Source organism: Leuresthes tenuis, unplaced genomic scaffold (assembly GCF_036924035.1).
Source record: "Leuresthes tenuis unplaced genomic scaffold, fLeuTen1.0.hap1 SCAF_5, whole genome shotgun sequence".
NCBI classification, from domain to species: Eukaryota; Metazoa; Chordata; class Actinopteri; order Atheriniformes; family Atherinopsidae; genus Leuresthes; species Leuresthes tenuis.
Window position 1 is genome coordinate 25,529,730 of NW_027325359.1, and position 20,964 is coordinate 25,550,693.

Below are 20,964 nucleotides of genomic sequence, written 5' to 3' on the forward strand. Positions count from 1 at the left end.
GTCGAAAAGCTCTGCTCCCGCTTTTGATTATGTTTGGTTGGATATTCGAACCTTTTCTTAACTGCTTTTTACAAACTTTGTTCGGAGGTTCACGTCTTCTTGAAGCCGAACACCTCCGCTTCCGCTTTTGATGGTGTACAGTCGGGCATTTTAACCTTTTCTTACCCGCTTTTTACCAACTATGGTCGGACATTCACACCTTCTTGCAGCTGAACACCTCCGCTCCCGCTTTTGATGGTGTATAGTCGGGCTTTCGAGCCTTTTCTTCCCCGGTTTTTACAAATTATGGTTGGACATTCAGACCTTGCAGCCGAAAACCTCCGCTCCCTCTTTTGATCATACATTGTTGGGCATTCGCACCTTGTCTTACGCGCTTTTTACAAACTTTAGTCAGAAATTCACACCTTGCAGCTGAACCACCTCCGCTCCCTGTTTTGATCATGTATAGTCTGGCAATACTACCATTTCTTACCCGTTTGTGAGTAATCTTCTAAAAGGTCATACCTGTCATTTTTTCCATTGAAACCATAAATATTTAAGAGGTTAAAGTCTTGCCCCATAAAATTCAAGTGTGCTAAAAGTGCCCGTCCGTCTCGCACCAGAACATGCGGATTTTTAATTAGAATGGCCACACCATCATTTTTTATTTGATTTGAGCCACTCCATATCGATAAATTGGGCCACATTTCCTCCCATTGTCTATGGTTTTTCAAAAAAGGTAGTCCACATTCTTGTATTAAAAACACATCTGATTTTATGGAGTCTAAGAAGGATATAATACTCTGGGCTCTTGTCTTTGATTTCACACTTCTCACATTTAGTGTTGAGAAGGTGAGAACCATTAAAAGGATAAAGGAAAGTAGGTATGTCATTTTCGTTTTTCTAAGTTATCAAAACAAATTACACACTCAGGTTATTTCTTGGGAAACTAGCTCTCCTTTTCGGACTCTCGTGTTGGCCTCTGATGCAATGTTGCATTTAACTTTGAGTCCCTGGGGGTTGATTGCAGAGCTAAAGGGAATCAGAGGACAACTCAGATGCCGTCCTCCTCGGCTGTTGACCTTCGGGGAGGTGAGTACCTTCACTAGACTCACCTGTCTGCTCTTCCTCCTCATTTAGCTTAGCTCCACCCTCTGCCTGTGAATTCTCACAGACTTCAGCACTGAGTGGTGAGGCCTCTACAGGCCCCTCTCCTTTTTGCTCCTCACTTCCAATCCAAGCTTTTAGCGGGAAGTTTGAATTTATTGGGTCAACCTCTTCACTTTGTTCACCAACTGCCACCTCTGGTCCTTCTCTTTGTTGGCTTGACTGTGGCTTTACCGTCTTTAATTTGTTGGCAAAAGATTTAGGGCAATCTCAGAAGAGGTGATTTAATTCTCCACAGAGATTACATTTCCTGCCATTTGGACACTCTCCAAAAGTGTCCCCAATTTCTCTGCACTTCCCACATATCACCTTGGTACAAGCCTCAACCAGGTGCCCATGCTCACCACACTTGCGGCAGAGCTTGGGCTGCCCCTGGTACTGGATGTAACCTCGGTTTTCGAGGTGGCCAGAGTGTCACTTTGCATCTCCGCCCACCCGCTGCACTGAGCACTCTTCAGCCCTTTTAAATGGTATAACTTTGCACTCCCGCACGCTCCAGCGAGCACCATTCAAGCAACAACTTTGCACTCCAGCTTCAAACATCGGCACAGTCGCAACAAGTAAGGCAACTCTACTCAGAGAAGTCACTCTGCACAGTAACAAGATTTCTTTTGCACAGACAGAAAGGGCTTCACCCGCAAAGGTAAAGCCTGCCAAAAATAGCAACAACTCATTAGTGCTGCTCTCCACGGAAGTCTTTAGTAAAAGGCGAAAGACTTGTACATTATGAAGAGAAACCAGAGTACGATTATCTGTCACTGCGGGAGCAGGGCATCAGGCTAGTTGGCATAGCCACCTTCCCCATGGTGAGCTTTGCTTGGTTGAGACGCTTGCTCCCCCTCCTTGCTCCTCGGCTGACCAAGTAGGAAAAATCGGGCCCTATTCGATGGCTGCCTTGTCTTTTACTCTGTGCAAAAGACAAGGCAGCCACAAACACCACGGGAACACCGTATTGAGGCTTTGTTCTGACCGCTCATTCAGTGTCGCGTTTCTTTCAAGCAATTCTCCCGGTTAGCCCGCACTCGGCTCGCCCCCAGAGCTGTGTTAAAGTCTACTTCGCATTCACTCTCTTTTCTCAGCAGACTAAAAGAAACTTCCATCCTGCACCACTGTTTGCTTTTTCACAAGAGCAGAGAAGAGCGCACCGTTCCCAGCGGCACTGCAGTACCGGGTCGATGCTTGGAGTGAACGGAGCAAGCTCCTTTTTCAACTCCTATTGCTAAAAATCCATTTAATATGTAGTCCTCGTACAAAGGCCATATCAGATATTAAACTGATAAGAACAGGTACTACACTTGATCTTAGCCAAAAGGCCGAGAAGCGATAACTGTCCACTGGTTCACGTCCGAGGGCCCTTCCTGGCACAATGCACACTTGTAGCGGTGTTCTTTTTATGGCCATAGGTGGCCAGAGTGTCACTTTGCACCTCCACCCACCCGCTGCACTGAGCACTCTTCAGCCCTTTTAAATGGTATAACTTTGCACTCCCGCACGCTCCAGCAAGCACCATCCAAGCAACAACGTTGCACTCCAGCTTCAAACATCGGCACAGTCGCAACAAGTAAGGCGACTCTACTCAGAGAAGTCACTCTGCACAGTAACAAGATTTATTTTGCACAGACAGAAAGGGCTTCACCCGCAAAGGTAAAGCCTGCCAAAAATAGAAACAACTCATTAGTGCTGCTTTCCACGGAAGTCTTTAGTAAAAGGCGAAAGACTTGTACGTTATGAAGAGAAACCAGAGTACGATTATCCGTCACTGCGGGAGCAGGGCATCAGGCTAGTTGGCATAGCCACCTTCCCCATGGTGAGCTTTGCTTGGTTGAGACGCTTGCTCCCCCTCCATGATCCTCGACTGACCAAGTAGGAAAAATCGGGCCCTATTCGATGGCTGCCTTGTCTTTTACTCTGTGCAAAAGACAAGGCAGCCACAAACACCACGGGAACACTGTATTGAGGCTTTGTTCTGACCGCTCATTCAGTGTCGCGTTTCTTTCAAGTAATTCTCCCGGTTAGCCCGCACTCGGCTTGCCCCCAGAGCTGTGTTAAAGTCTACTTCGCATTCACTCTCTTTTCTCAGCAGACTAAAAGAAAGTTTCATCTTGGGCTCCCTGAAACTTCCATCCTGCACCACTGTTTGCTTTTTCACAAGAGCAGAGAAGAGCGCACCGTTCCCAGCGGCATTGCAGTACCGGGTCGATGCTTGGAGTGAACGGAGCAAGCTCCTTTTTCAACTCCTATTGCTAAAAATCAATTTAATATGTAGTCCTCGTACAAAGGCCATATCAGATATTAAACTGATAAGAACAGGTACTACACTTGATCTTAGCCAAAAGGCCGAGAAGTGATATCTGTCCACTGGTTCACGTCCAAGGGCCCTTCCTGGCACAATGCGCACTTGTAGCGGTGTTCTTTTTATGGCCATAGGTGGCCAGAGTGTCACTTTGCACCTCCGCCCACCCGCTGCACTGAGCACTCTTCAGCCCTTTTAAATGGTATAACTTTGCACTCCCGCACGCTCCAGCAAGCACCATCCAAGCAACATCGGCACAGTTGCAACAAGTAAGGCGACTCTACTCAGAGAAGTCACTCTGCACAGTAACAAGATTTCTTTTGCACAGACGGAAAGGGCTTCACCCGCAAAGGTAAAGCCTGCCAAAAATAGAAACAACTCATTAGTGCTGCTTTCCACGGAAGTCTTTAGTAAAAGGCGAAAGACTTGTACGTTATGAAGAGAAACCAGAGTACGATTATCCATCACTGCGGGAGCAGGGCATCAGGCTAGTTGGCATAGCCACCTTCCCCATGGTGAGCTTTGCTTGGTTGAGACGCTTGCTCCCCCCCTTGCTCCTCGGCTGACCAAGTAGGAACAATCGGGCCCTATTCGATGGCTGCCTTGTCTTTTACTCTGTGCAAAAGACAAGGCAGCAACAAAAACACCACGGGAAAACCGTATTGAGGCTTTGTTCTGACCGCTCATTCGGTGTCGCGTTTCTTTCAAGCAATTCTCCCGGTTAGCCCACACTCGGCTCGCTCCTAGAGCCGTGTTAAAGTCTACTTCTCATTCATTCTTGTTTCTCAGCAGACTCTTGGGATTTTATCTATAAAATGAATTCCTTCACTCAAACTATGTTAAAACTGCTTTGTCCTTCATATTTACCATGTCTAGAAAGATTTAAACAAAAAAAACAACGTTGTACTTTGCAGTAAAAGACAGAGCAAATCTAAAGTTTCATGAATCCGAGAATAAGCTTACTTTCATGAGTTCTTCACGATTTGGGATTTTGCTATAAAATGAATTCCTTCACTCAAACTAAATCGCTAATCTGTTACATGTAAGGCAGATGTCAAATTCACCGAAATAGGATCTAAGGGTATTCGGCCAATCGAGCTGTAGCAGCTTCGGTAAAAGAGTATAAGTTGAAGAGTTTGTGAATAAAGGTGTGCGCACACATAGTGAGCTGTAGGAAAATAGGCAGGGAGCAATGCCGGCTGGGGTATATGTTCTTGTATGTTGTCTGACTGTTTGATTTGAATGTGTTGTGTAAGTGTCCCGTTGAATGTTACATGTTTGGGCTTTGACACGCTTCACTGTGGTTGTTAACTGTGTGGTGTGTCCTGAAATGTTATATGTTTGGGCTGTGTGACATGCTTAATGCTTGTCAGTAGCTACCCACTTATTCATATATAGCAACTGACAACATAAGAAGTCCGGACATACTTTGATAGTAGTTGTAGAAGTATCCTTATTGATAATAGATAAACTAATTCATAGTGATAGAACAGTAGATGAACAGGTGCCTGCACATGTCTCACGAAAATAAAATGGGTGTATGATTGCTGACGGCAGAGCAATACTGCCAAACTTATGAGTTCTTGTGGCAAACTTGATTCAGTGTCTTGACGTGTATACGCTGTTTCGCTGACTTGATTGTCACAAGAAACAAAGTGTGTTTGATAAGATCCGACCATTTTATTACGGGAGGATCAGTATCAGTATTCGGCTGCAAGTAGGTGTGAATGTCCAACCATAATTTGTAAAAAGCGGGTAAGAAAAGGTTCTCATGCCCGACTATACATTAACAAAAGCGGGAGGAGAGGTCTTCGGATGAGAGTGGGTGAGAATTTCCAACCATAATCTATAAAATGCGGTGAAGAAAAAGGTGTGAATGCTACATAGAACACTCAAAAGTGGAGCGGAAGTGTTCGGCTGCAAGAAGGTGTGAATGTCCGACTATATTTGGTGAAAAGTAGGTGAAGCAAGGTCTGAATGCCCAACCTTACATCATCAAAAGCGAGATCAGGTGTTTGGCTGCAAGAAGGCCATAGTTTGCCAAAAGCGGGTAAGGTGCGAATGACCGACTAAATATCAACAAAAGTGGGGGCGGAGGTCTTCGGATGCAAGTGGGTGTGAATATCCCACCATACAAGTATGGTGGAGAGGAAGCTGTGAATGGCCGACCATAGTAAAAAGCGGGTGAGAAAAGGTGCGAATGTCCACCATTATACACCAACAAAACAGGGAGCGGAGGTGTTTGGCTGCGACAAGGTGTGAATGTCCACCCATAATTAATGAAAAGCGGGCAACAAGTAGGTTTGAATGCCCAACCATACATCATCAAAATAAGGAGCGGAGGTGTTCCGTTGTAAGAAGTTATGAATGTCCGACCATAGTTGGTAAAAAGCGGGTAAGAAAAGGTTAAAATACCCGACTGTACACAATCAATAGCGGGAGCGGAGTTGTTCGGCTACTAAAAGGTGTGAAAGTCCGACCAAGTTTTGTAAAAAGCGGGTAAGAAAAGGTTCGAATGCCCGACAATTTATGATCAAAAGAGGGAGCGGAGTTGTTCAGCTGCAAGAAGGTCTGAATGTCCATCAATAATTGCTAGAAAAAATTAAAGTAAAAATTTTGAAAATCAAAACGCACATGATCATAAGTGGGAGAGGAGGTGTTCAGCTGCAAGAAGGTGTGAATGTCCACCCATAATTACTGAAAAATGGGTAAAAAAAAGGTAAGAATACCCAACCATACATCATCAAAAGCAGCTGTGGATGTGTTCGGCTACAAGAGGGTTTGAACGTCCAACCAAAGTTTGTAAAAAGCAGTTAAGAAAAGTTTCGAATATCCAACCAAACATAATCAAAAGCGGGAGCAGAACTGTTCGACTGCAAGTAAGTGTGAATGTCAGATCATAATTTGCAAAACAACAACTATACACCATCAAATGCGGGAGCGGAGTTGTTTGTCTGTGAGTAGGTGTGAATCTCCGACCATAATTGCTGAAAAATGTGTTAGAAAAGGTAAGAATGCCGGTCCATACATCATCAAAAGCGAGAGAGGTGGTGTTCTGCTGAAAGTAGGTGTGAATGTCCAGCCATAATTACTCACAAACGGGTAAGAAAAAGTAGTATTGCCAGACCATACATGATCAAAACAGGGAGCGGAGGTGGTTCAGCTGCAAGAAGGTGTGAATGTCCGACTAAAGTTCAAATATATTAACAAAAGCGGGAGGAGAGGTCTTCGGATGAGAGTGGTTGAGAATTTCCAACCATAATCTATAAAATGCGGTGAAAAAAAGGTGTGATAGAACACTAAAAGGTGGAGCGGAAGTGTTCGGCTGCAAGAAGGTGTGAATGTCCGACTATATTTGGTGAAAAGCAGGGGAAGCAAGGTCTGAATGCCCAACCTTACATCATCAAAAGCGAGATCAGAGGTGTTTGGCTGCAAGAAGGCCATAGTTTGCCAAAAGCGGGTAAGGTGCGAATGACCGACTAAATATCAACAAAAGTGGGGGCGGAGGTCTTCGGATGCAAGTGGGTGTGAATATCCTACCATACAAGTATGGTGGAGAGGAAGCTGTGAATTGCTGACCATAGTTTGCAAAAAGCGGGTGAGAAAAGGTGCGAATGTCCAACCATACACCATCAAAACAGGGAGCGGAGGTGTTTGGCTGCGACAAGGTGTGAATGTCCACCCATAATTAATGAAAAGCGGGCAAGAAGTGGGTTCGAATGCCCAACCACACATCATCAAAAGCAGGAGTGGATGTGTTCGGCTATAAGAAGGTTTGAATGTCCGAGCATAGTTTGTAAAAAGCGGGTAAGAAAAGGTTCGAATGCCCGAACATACACCATCAAAAGAGGGAGCGGAGGTGTTCCGCTGTAAGAAGGTGTGAATGTCCGACCAGAGTTGGTAAAAAGCGGGTAAGAAAAGGTTAAAAAAACCCGACTGTACACAATCAATAGCGGGAGCAGATCTGTTCGGCTACAAGAAGGTGTGACAGTCCGACCATGGTTTGTAAAAAGCGGGTAAGAAAAGGTGCAAATGCCCGACAATGTATGATCAAAAGAGGGAGCGGAGCTTTTCGGCTACAAGAAGGTTTGAATGTCCGACCATAGTTTGTAAAAAGCGGGTAAGAAAAGGTTCGAATGCCCGACTATACACCATCAAAAGCGGAAGCGGAGGTGTTCCGCTGTAGACGGTGTGAATGTCCGACCATAGTTGGTAAAAAGCGGGTAAGAAAAGGTTAAACTACACGACTGTACACAATCAATAGCGGGAGTGGAGTTGTTCGGCTACAAGAAGGTGTGAAAGTCCGACCATGGTTTGTAAAAAACGGGTAAGATAATGTTCGAATTCCCGAATATATACCATCAAAAGCGGAAGCGGAGGTGTTCGGTTGCAAGAAGGTGTGAACGTCCGACCAAAGTTTGTAAAAAGCAGTTAAGAAAAGGTTCGAATATCCAACCAAACAAAATCAAAAGCAGGAGCAGAGCTGTTCGACTGCAAGTAGGTGTGAATGTCCAGCCATAATTACTCACAAATGGGTAAGAAAAGGTAGTATTGCCACTCCATACATGATCAAAACAGGGAGCGGAGGTGGTTCAGCTGCAACGTGTGAATGTCTGACTATAGTTTGTAAAAAGCGGGTAAGACAAGGTGCGAATGCCCGACAATGTATGATCAAAAGAGGGAGCGGAGGTGTTCGGCTGCAAGGTCTGAATATCCAACCATAATTTCTAAAAACCGGGTAAGAAAAGGCTCGAAAGCCCGACTTTACACCATCAAAAGCGGGAGCGGAGGTGTTCAGCTGCAAGAAGGTGTGAATGTTCGACTAAAGTTTGTAAAAATCTGGTAAGACAAGTTATGAATGCCCGACAATGTATGATCAAAAGCGGGAGCGGAGGTGTTCAGCTGCAAAGAAGGTCTGAATGTCCATCAATAATTGCTAGAAAACATGAAAGTAAAAATTTCTAATATCAAACCGCGCATGATCATAAGTGGGAGAGGAGGTGTTCAGCTGCAAGAAGGTGTGAATGTCCATCAATAATTGCTAGAAAACATGAAAGTAAAAATTTCTAAAATCAAACCGCACATGATCATAAGTGGGAGAGGAGGTGTTCAGCTGCAAGAAGGTGTGAATATCCACCCATAATTCCTGAAAAATGGGTAAAAAAAAGGTGCGAATGCCCAACCATACATCATCAAAAGCAGCTGTGGATGTGTTCGGCTACAAGAAGGTGTGAACGTCCAACCAAAGTTTGTAAAAAGCAGTTAAGAAAAGGTTCGAATATCCAACCAAACATAATCAAAAGCGGGAGCAGAACTGTTCGACTGCAAGTAGGTGTGGATGTCAGATCATAATTTGCAAAAAGCTGATGAGAAAGGGTGAGAATGCCCGACTATACACCATCAAATGCGGGAGCGGAGTTGTTCGTCTGTGAGTAGGTGTGAATCTCCGAACATAATTGCTGAAAAATGTGTTAGAAAAGGTAAGAATGCCGGTCCATACATCATCAAAAGCGAGAGAGGTGGTGTTCTGCTGAAAGTAGGTGTGAATGTCCAGCCATAATTACTCACAAACGGGTAAGAAAAGGTAGTATTGCCAGACCATACATGATCAAAACAGTAAGCGGAGGTGGTTCAGCTGCAAGAAGGTGTGGATGTCTGACTATAGTTTGTAAAAAGCGGGTAAGACAAGGTGCGAATGCCCGACAATGTAAGGCAAGGCAAGACAAGGCAAGTATATTTGTATAGCACAATTCAACAACAAGGTGATTCAAAGTGCTTCACAGAGACATTAAAACAGAAGAAATAAAAAGCATGATTTAAAATTTAAACAAAAGAAGGAAATAAGAACAATAGATAAAATCAGAAAAAATTATATATATGAAAGATAAAATCAATAGTTAAAACATGATTCCGTTTTGAAACTCAAGCTTATTCAAATGCAGCTGAAAATAGATGTGTCTTCAACCTGGACTTAAATACACTGAGTGTTTCAGCTGATCTGAGGCTTTCTGGGACTTTGTTCCAGACATGTGGAGCATAGAAGCTGAATGCAGCTTCTCCATGTCTGGTTTTGACTCTGGGAACTGATAAAATACCGGATCCAGATGACCTGAGGGGTCTGGAAGGTTCATAGTGGGTCAGGAGGTCACTGATGTATTTTGGTCCTTGACCATTCAGAGCTTTATAGACCAGCATCAGAACTTTAAAGTCTATCCTCTGATGGACAGGCAGCCAGTGTAAAGACTTGAGAGCTGGACTGTGATGTGCTCCACTTTTTTGGTCTTAGTGAGGACTCGAGCAGCTGAGTTCTGGATGAGCTGCAGTTGTCTAACTGACTTTTTAGGCAGACCTGTAAAGATGCTATTACAATAATCAAGCCTACTAAAGATGAATGCATGGACTAGTTTTTCCAGGTCCTGCTGAGACATCAGATCTTTTAGCCTTGATATATTCTTAAGGTGATAGTAGGCTGACTTTGTTAATGCCTTAATGTGTTTGTCCAAATTTAGGTCTGAGTCCATCACTACACCCAGATTTCTGGCCTGGTTGGTCGTTTTTAGATTTATAGATTGAAGCTCTGTGGTGACTTTCAATCGTTTATCTTTGGCTCCAAAGACAATTACCTCAGTTTTGTTTTTGTTTAGCTGGAGGAAGTTGTGGCACATCCAGTCATTAATCTCCTCAATGCATTTTCCAAGGGCCTGTACAGGCCCTCTGTCTCCTGGTGACATTGTTATATACATCTGTGTGTCATCTGCATAGCTATGGTAGTTTATTTGGTTGTTTTTTATAATCTGTGCCAGTGGGAGCATGTAGATGTTAAACAGAATAGGTCTCAGGATGGAACCTTGGGGAACTTGTGATTCTTGTCTGCTCAGATGTAAAGTTACCTATTGACACAAAGTACTTCCTGTTCTCTAAGTATGTTTTGAACCAGTTTAGTACAGTTCCGGAAAGACCAGCCCAGTTCTCCAGTTGTTTGAGTAATATATTGTGGTCAACTGTATCAAAGGCAGCACTGAGATCCAGTAAAACTAAGACTGACATTTTTCCACTGTCTGTATTCAGACATATGTCATTAAACACTTTGGTCAGAGCAGTCTCAGTGCTGTGGTGCTGTCTAAAGCCTGACTGGAAGGTATCATAGCAGTTATTTTGTGTTAAAAAGTAATTAAGCTGTTGAAAAACCGCTTTTTCAATGATCTTACTTAAAAATGGGAGATTTGAGATGGGCCTGTAGTTGTTCATTTGCGTCTTATCAAGATTGTCCTTTTTCAGCAGAGGTTTAATTACAGCTGTTTTTAGTGGCTCTGGAAACACACCTGACGTTAAGGACAGGTTCACAATCAGTAACAGGTCTGACTCCAAAGTCTTTGAGACCCCTTTGAAAAAACCTGTTGGTAGGATGTCTAAACAGCAAGAGGAGGACTTCAGGTGACGTAAGATGTCCTCCAGGTCTTTACTGTTAATGGGTTGAAATAGTGTCATGGTGTTTAAACCGGTTTTCGGTGGACACAGTACATATGCTGAACCTGCTGCTGATGTACCAACTGCTTGTCTAATATTTTGGACTTTGTCTATGAAGAATTTGGCAAAGTCATTGCAGGCCATGGTGGAATGGAGTTCATTTGCCACTGACACAGGAGGGTTTGTTAGCCTGTCAACTGTAGCAAATAAGGCCCGAGCATTATGACTGTTTTTGGTGATGATGTCAGGGAAGTAGGATTTCCTTGCATTCCTCAGTTGTAAATTATAAGAGTGAAGTTTCTCTTTATAGATGTCATAATGAACCTGGAGATTTGTTTTTCTCCATCGGCGCTCAGCTTTCCGACACACTCTTTTCCCATTTTTCACCAGTGTGGAATTTCGCCATGGAGACTTCTTCCTTCCAGAGATAACCTTCACCTTAATGGGAGCAATAGTATCCATAACATTTAACATTTTAGTATTAAAGCTACTGACGAGCTCACTGACTGAACCCCCGGACAGGGCAGGTGCTAAGGAGAAAACCTGGTTAAAGATCTTACTACTGTTTTCAGTTTTGAGATCACTGCTGTTGAGACATTTGTGTGCACTGAAATCGTACTCTCAAAGAAAACACAGGAATGGTCAGACAGGCCCACATCAGACACAGTAATCTTTGAAATGCTTAGACCCTTGGAGATCACTAAGTCTAGAGTGTGCCCCCTATTGTGCGTAGGCTCTGTTATATGCTGAGTCAGCCCAAAGTTGTCCAGAGTGTTACTCAGGTCTTTAGTCCCTCTGTCCTGAGGATTGTCCATATGGATGTTAAAATCACCAACAATAATTATACAGTCAAAATCAACACAGATCATAGACAGCAGTTCACTGAGGTCTTCAGAAAAATCTGAACAGTATTTAGGGGGCCTGTAAATATTCAGAAACAGGACACTGGGTGAGGCCTTCACCTGTATAGCCATATATTCAAAGGACTGAAAACTTCCAGGAGATAACTGCTTACATTGAAAGGATTCATTGAATAAGACTGCGACCCCTCCTCCTCTCCTGCTCACTCTGGCCTCGCTGATAAAACTGTAACCAGGAGGGGTTGACTCAATAAGAACAGCAGCACTGTTATTTTGTTCCAACCAAGTTTCAGTTAAAAACATAAAATCCAGGGTGTGCTCAGTGATAAAATCATCAATTAAGAATGTTTTCCCAGCTAAAGACCTAACATTTAATAAAGCCAACTTAAGTGTTTTAGAGGTATTATTTGCCCCCTCGTGTTTGGGTGCAGTCTGTGGCACACAAGGTATGTTTACTTTATTTAAAGATCTTTTTGAGTGCAACTCTCTGTGTTTTGACTGGGTCACATTTCTCCTTCTGTCACCTAAAAGTACAGAAATTTTAAGATCTTCTAATAAACAGGGTCCCAGCTTGTCCTGGGAAAAGTCACGACTGTCAGAATTCACACAGCCTGGACCCCTCACACATCACACATCAGACTGCGGAGACAGTACATGGTGGCAGCGTGAAGGGACAGAAGGGGGTGGGGCTGGGCTCCGTCGCTTCGGCTGCTCTAGTAGGGGCGGGGCTCGGCGGGGAACCTTTGGCCGCTTTGGTGGGGGGTTTATGGGGGATAAAAAGGGATTGGGCTGGGGGGTAGATCTAAGCCCAGCATTGACCCGTTCCATCATCTCCTCAGTGAATTTCAGGTGAGGGGAGGAGGAGGGAGAAAGGGAGGGTGAGGAGCACAATGACCTGTCAGGGGTTTGGGGGGCTGGGGAAGGTCCTGGTCCTGGTCCCTGGTCCTGGTCATTAGTGCTGTTGAGAGGGTTTGGGGCAAATAAAGACCTCTCTTCTTGCCTCTGATGTCTCTCCTTTCCAAAGTTCCTCTTGGGTGGGGGCAGATGGAGTTCCTCCTCAAGGTTTCTGCTGGGATTTGTTTGTTCCTCTCTATGAGATAACTCCTTGTTTATCTCAGCCTTGGCCCCGAGCACAGATGGATGACGTAGGAAATAAAATATGTTGGAGGTGAACAGTTTCACCCCTGACTTGTTAAAATTAAATCCATTTGCCATGTATGATCAAAAGAGGGAGCGGAGGTGTTTGGCTGCAAGGTCTGAATGTCCAACCATAATTTCTAAAAACCGGGTAAGAAAAGGCTCGAAAGCCCGACTTTACACCATCAAAAGCGGGAGCGGAGGTGTTCAGCTGCAAGAAGGTGTGAATGTTCGACTAAAGTTTGTAAAAATCTGGTAAGACAAGGTGCGAATGCCCGACAATGTATGATCAAAAGCGGGAGCGGAGGTGTTCAGCTGCAAGAAGGTCTGAATGTCCATCAATAATTGCTAGAAAACATGAAAGTAAAAATTTCGAAAATCAAACCGCACATGATCATAAGTGGGAGAGGAGGTGTTCAGCTGCAAGAAGGTGTGAATATCCACCCATAATTCCTGAAAAAAGGGGAAAAAAATGGTGCGAATGCCCAACCATACATCATCAAAAGCAGCTGTAGATGTGTTCGGCTACAAGAAGGTGTGAACGTCCAACCAAAGTTTGTAAAAAGCAGTTAAGAAAAGGTTCGAATATCCAACCAAACATAATCAAAAGCGGGAGCAGAACTGTTCGACTGCAAGTAGGTGTGGATGTCAGATCATAATTTGCAAAAAGCTGATGAGAAAGGGTGAGAATGCTCAACTATACACCATCAAATGCGGGAGCGGAGTTTTTCGTCTGTGAGTAGGTGTGAATCTCCGACCATAATTGCTGAAAAATGTGTTAGAAAAGGTAAGAATGCCGGTCCATACATCATCAAAAGCGAGAGAGGTGGTGTTCTGCTGAAAGTAGGTGTGAATGTCCAGCCATAATTACTCACAAACGGGTAAGAAAAGGTAGTATTGCCAGACCATACATGATCAAAACAGGGAGCGGAGGTGGTTCAGCTGCAAGAAGGTGTGAATGTCCGACTAAAGTTCAAATATATTAACAAAAGCGAGAGGAGAAGTCTTCGGATGAGAGTGTTTGAGAATTTCCAACCATAATCTATAAAATGCGGTGAAAAAAAGGTGTTATAGAACACTAAAAGGTGGAGCGGAAGTGTTCGGCTGCAAGAAGCTGTGAATGTCCGACTATACTTGGTGAAAAGCAGGTGAAGCAAGGTCTGAATGCCCAACCTTACATCATCAAAAGTGAGATCAGAGGTGTTTGGCTGCAAGAAGGCCATAGTTTGCCAAAAGCGGGTAAGGTACGAATGACCGACTAAATATCAACAAAAGTGGGGGCGGAGGTATTCGGATGCAAGTGGCTGTGAATATCCCACCATACAAGTATGGTGGAGAGGAAGCTGTGAATTATTGACCATAGTTTGCAAAAAGCGGGTGAGAAAAGGTGCGAATGTCCAACCATACATGATCAAAACAGGGAGCGGAGGTGTTTGGCTGCGACAAGGTGTGAATGTCCACCCATAATTAATGAAAAGCGGGCAAGAAGTAGGTTCGAATGCCCAACCACACATCATCAAAAGCAGGAGTGGATGTGTTCGGCTACAAGAAGGTTTGAATGTCCGAGCATAGTTTGTAAAAAGCGGGTAAGAAAAGGTTAGAATGCCCGACCATACACCATCAAAAGAGGGAGCGGAGGTGTTCCGCTGTAAGAAGGTGTGAATGTCCGACCAGAGTTGGTAAAAAGCGGGTAAGACAAGGTTAAAAAACCCGACTCTACACAATCAATAGCGGGAGCGGATGTGTTCGGCTACAAGAAGGTGTGACAGTCCGACCATGGTTTGTAAAAAGCGGGTAAGAAAAGGTGCGAATGCCCGACAATGTATGATCAAAAGCGGAAGCGGAGGTGTTCGGCTGCAAGAAGGTGTGAACGTCCGACCAAAGTTTGTAAAAAGCAGTTAAGAAAAGGTTCGAATATCCAACCAAACAAAATCAAAAGCGGGAGCAGAGCTGTTCGACTGCAAGTAGGTGTAAATGTCCAGCCATAATTACTCACAAACGGGTAAGAAAAGGTAGAATTGCCAGACCAAACATGATCAAAATAGGGAGCGGAGGTGGTTCAGCTGCAACGTGTGAATGTCTGACTATAGTTTGTGAAAAGCGGGTAAGACAAGGTGCGAATGCCCGACAATGTATGATCAAAAGAGGGAACGGAGGTGTTCGGCTGCAAGGTCTGAATGTCCAACCATAATTTCTAAAAACCGGGTAAGAAAAGGCTCGAAAGCCCGTCTATACACCATCAAAAGCGGGAGCGGAGGTGTTCAGCTGCAAGAAGGTGTGAATGTCCATCAATAATTGCTAGAAAACATGAATGTAAAAATTTCGAAAATCAAACCGCACATGATAATAAGTGGGAGAGGAGGTGTTCAGCTGCAAGAAGGTGTGAATGTCCACCCATAATTACTGAAAAATGGGTAAAAAAAAAATGTGCGAATGCCCATCCATACATCATCAAAAGCAGCTGTGGATGAGCAAACCAAAGTTTGTAAAAAGCAGTTAAAAAAGGTTCGAATATCCAACCAAACATAATCAAAAGCGGGAGCAGAACTGTTCGACTGCAAATAGGTGTGAATGTCAGATCATAATTTGCAAAAAGCTGATGAGAAAGGGTGAGAATGCCCGACTATACACCATCAAATGCGGGAGCGGAGTTGTTCGGCTGTGAGTAGGTGTGAATCTCCGACCATAATTGCTGAAAAATGTGTTAGAAAAGGTAAGAATGCCGGTCCATACATCATCAAAAGCGAGAGAGGTGGTGTTCTGCTGAAAGTAGGTGTGAATGTCCAGCCATAATTACTCACAAACGGGTAAGAAAAGGTAGTATTGCAAGACCATACATGATCAAAACAGGGAGCGGAGGTGGTTCAGCTGCAAGAAGGTGTGAATGTCCGACTAAAGTTCAAATATATTAACAAAAGCGGGAGGAGAGGTCTTCGGATGAGAGTGGTTGAAAATTTCCAACCATAATCTATAAAATGCGGTGAAAAAAAGGTGTTATAGAACACTAAAAGGTGGAGCGGAAGTGTGAAGAAGGTGTGAATGTCCGACTATATTTGGTGAAAAGCAGGTGAAGCAAGGTCTGAATGCTCAACCTTACATCATCAAAAGCGAGATCAGAGGTGTTTGGCTGCAAGAAGGCCATAGTTTGCCAAAAGCGGGTAAGGTGCAAATGACCAACTCAATATCAACAAAAGTGGGGGCGGAGGTCTTCGGATGCAAGTGGGTGTGAATATCCCACCATACAAGTATGGTGGAGAGGAAGCTATGAATTGCTGAACATTGTTTGCAAAAAGCGGGTGAGAAAAGGTGCGAATGTCCAACCATACATGATCAAAACAGGGAGTGGACGTGTTTGGCTGCGACAAGGTTTTAATGTCCACCCATAATTAATGAATAGCGGGCAACAAGTAGGTTCCAATGCCCAACCATACACCATCAAAAGCGGGAGCGGAGGTGTTCAGCTGCAAGAAGGTGTGAATGTCCATCAATAATTGCTAGAAAACATGAATGTAAAAATTTCGAAAATCAAACCGCACATGATAATAAGTGGGAGAGGAGGTGTTCAGCTGCAAGAAGGTGTGAATGTCCACCCATAATTACTGAAAAATGGTTAAAAAAAATGTGCGAATGCCCATCCATACATCATCAAAAGCAGCTGTGGATGAGCAAACCAAAGTTTGTAAAAAGCAGTTAAAAAAGGTTCGAATATCCAACCAAACATAATTAAAAGCGGGAGCAGAACTGTTCGACTGCAAATAGGTGTGAATGTCAGATCATAATTTGCAAAAAGCTGATGAGAAAGGGTGAGAATGCCCGACTATACACCATCAAATGCGGTAGCGGAGTTGTTCGGCTGTGAGTAGGTGTGAATCTCCGACCATAATTGCTGAAAAATGTGTTAGAAAAGGTAAGAATGCCGGTCCATACATCATCAAAAGCGAGAGAGGTGGTGTTCTGCTGAAAGTAGGTGTGAATGTCCAGCCATAATTACTCACAAACGGGTAAGAAAAGGTAGTATTGCAAGACCATACATGATCAAAACAGGGAGCGGAGGTGGTTCAGCTGCAAGAAGGTGTGAATGTCCGACTAAAGTTCAAATATATTAACAAAAGTGGGAGGAGAGGTCTTCGGATGAGAGTGGTTGAAAATTTCCAACCATAATCTATAAAATGCGGTGAAAAAAAGGTGTTATAGAACACTAAAAGGTGGAGCGGAAGTGTGAAGAAGGTGTGAATGTCCGAATATATTTGGTGAAAAGCAGGTGAAGCAAGGTCTGAATGTCCAACCATACATGATCAAAACAGGGAGCGGACGTGTTTGGCTGCGACAAGGTTTTAATGTCCACCCATAATTAATGAATAGCGGGCAACAAGTAGGTTCCAATGCCCAACCATACATCATCAAAAGCAGGAGTGGATGTGTTCGGCTACAAGAAGGTGTGAACGTCCAACCAAAGTTTGTAAAAAGCAGTTAAGAAAAGGTTCGAATATCCAACCAAACATAATCAAAAGCGGGAGCAGAACTGTTCGACTGCAAGTAGGTGTGGATGTCAGATCATAATTTGCAAAAAGCTGATGAGAAAGGGTGAGAATGCCCGACTATACACCATCAAATGCGGTAGCGGAGTTGTTCGGCTGTGAGTAGGTGTGAATCTCCGACCATAATTGCTGAAAAATGTGTTAGAAAAGGTAAGAATGCCGGTCCATACATCATCAAAAGCGAGAGAGGTGGTGTTCTGCTGAAAGTAGGTGTGAATGTCCAGCCATAATTACTCACAAACGGGTAAGAAAAGGTAGTATTGCAAGACCATACATGATCAAAACAGGGAGCGGAGGTGGTTCAGCTGCAAGAAGGTGTGAATGTCCGACTAAAGTTCAAATATATTAACAAAAGTGGGAGGAGAGGTCTTCGGATGAGAGTGGTTGAAAATTTCCAACCATAATCTATAAAATGCGGTGAAAAAAAGGTGTTATAGAACACTAAAAGGTGGAGCGGAAGTGTGAAGAAGGTGTGAATGTCCGAATATATTTGTTGAAAAGCAGGTGAAGCAAGGTCTGAATGCTCAACCTTACATCATCAAAAGCGAGATCAGAGGTGTTTGGCTGCAAGAAGGCCATAGTTTGCCAAAAGCGGGTAAGGTGCAAATGACCAACTCAATATCAACAAAAGTGGGGGCGGAGGTCTTCGGATGCAAGTGGGTGTGAATATCCCACCATACAAGTATGGTGGAGAGGAAGCTATGAATTGCTGAACATTGTTTGCAAAAAGCGGGTGAGAAAAGGTGCGAATGTCCAACCATACATGATCAAAACAGGGAGCGGACGTGTTTGGCTGCGACAAGGTTTTAATGTCCACCCATAATTAATGAATAGCGGGCAACAAGTAGGTTCCAATGCCCAACCATACATCATCAAAAGCAGGAGTGGATGTGTTCGGCTACAAGAAGGTTTGAATGTCCGAGCATAGTTTGTAAAAAGCGGGTAAGAAAAGCTTCGAATGCCCGAACATACACCATCAAAAGACAGAGCGGACGTGTTCCGCTGTAAGTAGGTGTGAATGCCCGACCATAGTTGGTAAAAAGAAGGTAAGAAAAGGTTCAAATATCCGACTGTACACAATCAATAGCGGGAACGGATGTGTTCGGCTACAAGAAGGTGTGAAAGTATCACCATGGTTTGTAAAAAGCGGGTAAGAAAAGGTGCGAATGCCCGACAATGTATGATCAAAAGAGGGAGCGGAGGTTTTCGGCTACAGGCGGAGGTTTTCGGCTTTGGTCTGAATGTCCGACCAAAGATTGTAAAAAGCGGGTAAGAAAGGTTTGAATGCCCGACTATACACCATCAAAAGCGGGAGCGGAGGTGTTGCACTGTAAGACGGTGTGAATGTCCGACCATAGTTTGTAAAAAGCAGTAGGTGTGAATGTCAGATCATAATTTGCAAAAAGCTGATGAGAAAGGGTGAGAATGCCCTACTATACACCATCAAATGCGAGAGCGGAGGTGTTTGTCTGTGAGTAGGCGTGAATGTCCCACCCTAGTTGCTGAAAAATGTGTTAGAAAAGGTAAGAATGCCGGCCCATACATCATCAAAAGCGGGAGAGGTGGTGTTCGGCTGCAAGAAGGTGTGAATATCCAGCCATAATTACTCACAAACGGGTAAGAAAAGGTAAGAATGCCAAACCATAAATTATCAAAAGCGGCAGCAGAGATGTTCGGCTGGTATTTATAAATGTCTAGATAGATTTGAACAAAAAACAACGTAGTATTTTGCAGTAAAAGAAAGAAAGGTTCAGAAATCCGAGAAAAAGCTTTTCATGAGTTCTGCATGATTTGGGATTTTGCTTATAAAATGCATTCCTTCAATCAAACTATGGTAAAACGGCTTTTACCTTCATATTTATCAATGTCTAGATCGACTTCAACAAAGAACAACATTAGATTTTGCAGTAGAAGAAAGAGAGACACTGAAGGATCAGGAATCCGAGAATAAGCTTATTTTCATACGTTCTGCATGATTTGGGATTTTGCTATAAAATTAATTCCTTCACTCAAACTATGTTAAAACTGCTTTTACCTTCATATTTATCAATGTCTAGATCGACTTCAACAAAGAACAACATTGTATATTGCAGTAGAAGAAAGAGCAACACTGAAGGAACAGGAATCCGAGAATAAGCTTATTTTTATACGTTCTGCATGATTTGGGATGTTGCTATAAAATGAATTCCTTCACTCAAACCAAGTGAAAACTTCTTTGTCCTTCATATTTATCAATGTCTAGATCGACTTCAACAAAGAACAACATTGTATATTGCAGTAGAAGAAAGAGAGACACTGTAGGATCAGGAATCCGAGAATAAGCTTCTGTTCATGAGTTCTGCATGATTTGGGATTTTGCTTATAAAATGCATTCCTTCAATCAAACTATGGTAAAACGGCTTTTACCTTCATATTTATCAATGTCTAGATCAACTTCAACAAAGAACAACATTAGATTTTGCAGTAGAAGAAAGAGAGACACTGAAGGATCAGGAATCCGAGAATAAGCTTACTTTCATACGTTCTGCATGATTTGGGATTTTATGTATAAAATGAATTCCTTCACTCAAACCAAGTGAAAACTTCTTTGTCCTTCATATTTATCAATGTCTAGATCGACTTCAACAAAGAACAACATTGTATATTGCAGTAGAAGAAAGAGAGACACTGAAGGATCAGGAATCCGAGAATAAGCTTCTTTTCATACGTTCTGCATGATTTGGGATTTTGCTATAAAATGAATTCCTTCACTCAAACTATGTTAAAACTGCTTTTAACTTCATATTTATCAATGTCTAGATCGACTTCAACAAAGAACAACATTGTATATTGCAGTAGAAGAAAGAGCAACACTGAAGGCACAGGAATCCGAGAATAAGCTTATTTTCATACGTTCTGCATGATTTCGGATTTTCCTATAAAATGAATTGCTTTGCTCAAACCAAGTTAAAATTGCTTTGTCTTCATATTTATCAATGTCAAAGCAGTTTTAACATAGTTTGAGTGAATAGTTTGAGTGAATATTGCAAAGTACAACGTGTTTTTTTTGTTTTGTTTAAATCTATCTCGACATTGATAGATATGGAAGGACAAAGCAGGTTTAACTTGGTTTGAGCAAAGCAATTCATTTTGTAGCAAAATCCGAAATCGTGAAGAACTCATGAAAGCAAGCTTATACTCGGATTCCTGAAACTTTTAGATCTTAGATTTGCTCTTTCTTTTACTGCAAAGTACGTTGGGTTTTTTTTGTTTAAATCTTTCTAGACAAGGTAAATATGAAGGACAAATCAGTTTTAACATAGTTTGAGTGAAGGAATGCATTTTATAAGCAAAATCCCAAATCATGCAAAACTAACGAAAAGCTTTTTCTCGCTTTTCACTGCTTTTTACAAACTGGTCGGACGTTCACACCTTCTTGCAGCCGAACAATTCCGCTTCCACTTTTGATGGTGTATATTCGGGCATTCAAACCTTTTCTTACCCGCTTTTTACAAACCATGGTCGGACTTTCACACCTTCTTGC

The 20,964-nt window shown here is 43.0% G+C and overlaps 5 non-coding genes across 5 annotated transcripts; all 5 read right to left on the reverse strand.

Annotated features, from left to right (window-relative positions):
* Positions 1–1,778: 1,778 nt before the first annotated feature.
* LOC140308327 (U5 spliceosomal RNA) lies at positions 1,779–1,892 on the reverse strand. The gene has a single exon (XR_011916285.1). It is a non-coding gene; the product is annotated as a U5 spliceosomal RNA (small nuclear RNA).
* A 388-nt stretch (positions 1,893–2,280) lies between these two features.
* LOC140307936 (U2 spliceosomal RNA) lies at positions 2,281–2,471 on the reverse strand. Its single transcript, XR_011915955.1, has one exon. It is a non-coding gene; the product is annotated as a U2 spliceosomal RNA (small nuclear RNA).
* Positions 2,472–2,779: 308 nt separating this feature from the next.
* LOC140308223 (U5 spliceosomal RNA) lies at positions 2,780–2,893 on the reverse strand. Its single transcript, XR_011916189.1, has one exon. It is a non-coding gene; the product is annotated as a U5 spliceosomal RNA (small nuclear RNA).
* A 411-nt stretch (positions 2,894–3,304) lies between these two features.
* On the reverse strand, positions 3,305–3,495 carry LOC140307874 (U2 spliceosomal RNA). Its single transcript, XR_011915899.1, has one exon. It is a non-coding gene; the product is annotated as a U2 spliceosomal RNA (small nuclear RNA).
* A 285-nt stretch (positions 3,496–3,780) lies between these two features.
* LOC140308224 (U5 spliceosomal RNA) lies at positions 3,781–3,894 on the reverse strand. The gene has a single exon (XR_011916190.1). It is a non-coding gene; the product is annotated as a U5 spliceosomal RNA (small nuclear RNA).
* Between the last annotated feature and the right edge of the window lie 17,070 nt (positions 3,895–20,964).